We start from the raw sequence: 5,000 nt of genomic DNA, 5'->3' as shown, positions 1-5,000 counted from the left end.
GAGCAGCAGCAGACAGTCGGCAGACGACAGACACAGCTGGAAGGTAAAAAAATGAAAATACATTCATTCACAGACAACAAGCACTATATTACATCAGTGTTAATCGTTGCATAGATTAAAGATATTGCCTCAGTTTAATTTATACCTATCCATATGAATCAGGTGATGTAAAGATTGGACTATAGCTAAAGACAATTGTATGGCTTGATTTTGAGTGTGGTAATGCTTAAGTCCATTGATGTACTTTTTCTAATTAGGATGTTATACCATAGATAAAACATACTCCCTTAGTAGATTTCTCATCCTTATGGTACAGCTGAAGACAATTTTATTGTTAGTTCTGTACGGTTTATGTAGAGGTCGTGTTTTGTTTACAATTTGTTTTCCGTTATTACAGCCATTTAAAACCTCGTTTAACCAAATAATACGATCTAATCATAAACAATAACCTGTCCCCTAGTTATGTAACCAAACAGTAAAGCACAAATCAAGAAATTAATCATGAAATAATAGAAACAAAGTTTCGTCGAGACTAGCGCCCATGTGTCACGTACATGAACTAGACACGAAAAACGTGCTTCAAAATTTACAATGGAATGAGAAGTCTACTTGTGTTGGTTAGTCTATGGTTATACTATTTTGAAAATTACTTAGGCTATATAAAATAAATGATATATTTTTAAATATGTATTTTCTTCTGGTATAGCATACAAAATGTAGAAAATCATTTAGTCGGTTAGTCGGTATCACAGCATTCAAGCACTCTACACCAGACAGTAACACAACCACACACCGCCCCGAAAGCTTCTAGATCTCACAAAAGATAATGAAAGAACTACTCTGTAATTAAAATATTAGTCCAGGATCTGAAGGGGGTTGAGTATGTATGGAAAGCCTGGCACATTTGTATTTATGATTGTTGTTATACTGTAGGTACCATAGTGATCATGAAAACTGATGTTGTCGCCCCCAGCGTGGTCGACATCCCCAGGTGGAGGAGGAATATGGCAGGGGGGGCGTTACTAAAATCATAGATAAAACATACTCCTGCTAAAATGATTATAAATGGAGACCCATTTTAGATAGAACATTGAAATGAATGCCAATTTACTCATAAGTATGACCTTAAAAAAATGTTATTATTTCTAAATCTATATCTCTTAGCGAATTTCCCTATAGGGAAGTATAGCTATTACCGTAGGTGGCACGGTAAGACCTAGGCCCGGGACCGATTTACTTTTTCATTTTGATGTCCCCAGAGGCCAAAAACACCATTCGTTCCAATTTTTATATATGTATATATATACGTCCGTGAACGCGATAACTTGAGTAAATTTTGTCCGATTTTGATGAAGTTTGGTTGAAAGGCGGGATAAACTTTAATGAGTTCGCGAACCAGCATGATCGGACCATGGGAACAGGGAACGGGAAGTTTTATGGGGTATAAATTGGTTTTTCTCATTTTTTACCCTCAAAACACAAAATTTCCCAATTTCTCTTTAGACTTTTTTAAAGAGCTTAAAAAAAACAAATAATTTAGTATATCAAAGTACAATTATTGGTACCGGTAACAGAGAAAATTCAAAAAATTGTAAATTTATAATTCCCATGTTATTCTTATGGAGAATATTGTAAAATGTTGTAGTTTGCTTGTTTATGGATATATTTTGATCAAACTTGGCAAATTTATTTATTTTATACTAAGCTATTTATATTTTACTTAAAACACACTTTATTAGTCTCCTTGTAGCAGCAAACCTAGGTACTCATTAAACCTAATGTTGTTTAAATAGATTTGATTGAAAATCAATTCAGACAAATGGAAATTCGCTTAGTCGGCAGGTTTGCTGCGGCGGGGGTATTTTTTTTTAGTAATTACATATTATTTGATTCCTAAGCTAAAATCTTCAAAACGCAGTCTTAAAAAAGTCCCGTAACGGCTTAATATTTTTAACCAACATAGATACGCTTGTACAGTTTTGTATCTAGATATTTATCATAAAAACCTACCTTTTTAAGACTGAAGGATATTAGCTTCAGTATAAAATGAGTATAATTATATAATAAAATAAAAAAAAACCAACCTAGATACGGATTTAAACATAATAACCTTTTTCGAAGGTCATAATTTAATGAGTAAATTGTCATTTATTTCAATATTCTATCCGAAATGGTTCTAGAGTTATAAGCGTTTAGGAAACGGCCGCGGCGCCCCCACCATATTCTCTCCTCTACCCGGGGATGTCGACCACGCTATGTGGGCGACAACGTGGGTTTTCATGATCACTATAGTGCCTATAACAACAATCAGAAATAAATTTGCGTCAGGATTTCCATGCATCCTCAACCCCCTTCAGATCCTGGACTATATCCGAAGTCAACGTTTTTTTAAAAACAGTCAAATCTTCAGCCGTGTCGGAGGTAAGGTCAGTGGTAGTGTTTTTTTTATCACAAGAAACATATCAAATGCTGACATTCATCGCCAGATGACTCGAGATTATGACCCTCATGCAACAGTCAGTTTAGAATATTACAAAAGAAAACATAGCGCGACCGCTGAGGAATAGCGGCAAATATTCATTCCGATCACAGAGGGTTAAGGCATTTGATAGAGTTCCGACTTCCAAAGAATGAAATTTGCAAAGCTTTGGCAAAGCTGCAAGTAAAAAATGAATTGCTTGATACAGGCAATCATAAGAGCTTATATAATGACTGCAAATTTATTCAGAAGTACAACGGTACCTAAAAAGACACTTATAAACAGAAGTGTTTAGTATTCAATAATTGCTGATAAAATTACGTTTTTTGTTACCTTTAATCAGTTTAGATATTTTATTCAAATAAACCTTAAAGTTTGTTCATAAAATAGTTGTTTAGTGATGAACTTTTACTTCAAAACCAATGTTAAACAATTTTTTATTATTTCAGGAGAAAATTTCACCTAGATTTCGTACTCCATCACTACCTTTTTAAACAAGTATCTGACAGCGTTACGTTACACAAGGGGAGGGAGGGGTTGGCTTGCGTTACGCAGCATCACAGGAGGGTAGGGAGGGGTTTAGAGTTGACGACAAACTTGTTATGTAATATGTGGACGGTCTCTTATGGTATATGAAATTATTTTGATAGAATTTTAAGAAATTAGTTATTTTCATACTAAATTATGAACAGTTTACTATGAAAACTCTCCATTACCTTCCCTTGTAAACCCAAGTATTCATCAAACTAATGTTATTTTAAAAGGGAGTAAATGAGACTTTTAAAAACACAAACAAATTAATAACACACATAGCGAAGCGTCCATGACAGCTACAGAGCTAAAATTTGTTTCATTCTGTTCACAAATGATGCTCGTAAATGGTGATGAGCCTCGTTGTGGCGTACAAGCGAACTACGGATTTATTTATATACACAAAACCGGCCCTTTAAAAAACCCCCTCATACATTAAGTTAATTAAAGCTCTTGTTGAACTAAAAACAATGCCGCAAACTGAACCTCAAATGGACAATTGAGTAAAAAATTACAGCCGTTCAAATATTCATTGAATTTGCATTTCTATTATACAGCGTACGCTACCTGCTCAGGAGGACGCCCGCTAGAAGACGGGAGAAAATCATAAACGTAAGTATAGGTCGATATGCACATCAAATTGAAGATTTATTAGTACAATACAATGCCGACATGTTGAGCTCAAAAGAACAACTGAGTTAAGATGGCAGCCATTTAAAGATTCAAATGGTAGATTCAAGAAATCTTTGAACGGCTGCCATTTTTGACTCCGGTTGTCCATTTGAGGTCCGGTTTGCAGTAATTTTTTTAGTTCAACAAGACCTTTAATTTGATGTATAAATTAACCTATGCTTACCTTTAAGATTTTAAACTTACTCCCTATGAGATGTCCCCCATAGGTGACATCGATCACCAGGTACACAAAAAAGTAGCTTACTTTTACCAGTAATGATATGGCAAATTTTGTTGTGATATCTCTTTTTGTTTTAAAGTTATAAAGTCGTCCTAGACTTAATTGTCAGCCTGTATAGGCTATATAAGTGTGAGATGTTGGCACGATAAAGGTCACACCAAACTTAACATGACAACTAAAAGTTGCTCAAAAAAATTAGTGGAGCTAGTGGAAGATTTTTGTATGGAAAACTAAAAGTTGCTCTTTATTCATTAATTTAGAGTAACAAGTGGAAAACTTGTTACCAAAGTCTTAGCGGGAAATAGCCCAGTAATGTCAAGGATGTCAGATGAAGAAGATGCAATCATTGCCGTGGCTGCCTGTGTCACTAGCCAGCCACTGTACAAGAGGTACCCGAAGATATTGGTTGAGACCCTTGTTGATGGCAAGGGAGGTACAGTGGCAGTGGCAGTGACATGATAGCTAATCTCCGAGAAGATGACGCCAATACATTAAGTGGTAAGCTGAGGTGCAAAAGGAGTATAACAAACTTTCAGAGAATGACCCGTGTAGTGACATCTTAAATGTTTTATTTCAATGATCGGACATAAAATCAAGAAACGTGACACAAACTATAGAAAAGCCTTACCTATCTAAGAAAAGCTAGCGGTTAAGTTTTTTGGCTACACTGGTGATTCCTACACAAAGTCTCAGTTATTTGTTGAAAATCTCAAAATCTGCAAAGCGCACAACAACAAATCTTCCACTTTTTGTAGTCTACTTTCTTTGATCATTCATTGACCATCAACACTCTCTGGGAAACCAAAATTTAGTGGAAGATAGAAAAAGTTGCTGTATTATGTAGGAAAAGCAACTAATTGCCGCAACTATAGTGATAAACTTAGTGGAAAACTTATTAGTTGTAAAAATATACAACATCTCTGTTTGGAATTTACTATGGATCTAGGCATATAGTGACAACTACTAGGGCATGTATAAAACTATAAGGCAATCTCAAGATTACAGGTAAACTCAGCTGATTTTACATTGTTTATCACAAGTACAGTTGTTTTATTGTTATCAATTGATAACAGCATG

This window comes from Macrosteles quadrilineatus, unplaced genomic scaffold, assembly GCF_028750875.1.
Source record: "Macrosteles quadrilineatus isolate MER2022 unplaced genomic scaffold, UCM_ALF_1.0 Scaffold_7__1_contigs__length_78375512, whole genome shotgun sequence".
Lineage (NCBI taxonomy): Eukaryota > Metazoa > Arthropoda > Insecta > Hemiptera > Cicadellidae > Macrosteles > Macrosteles quadrilineatus.
The sequence above is the reverse complement of the archived record's forward strand: the minus strand, read 5'-3'. Positions refer to the sequence as shown.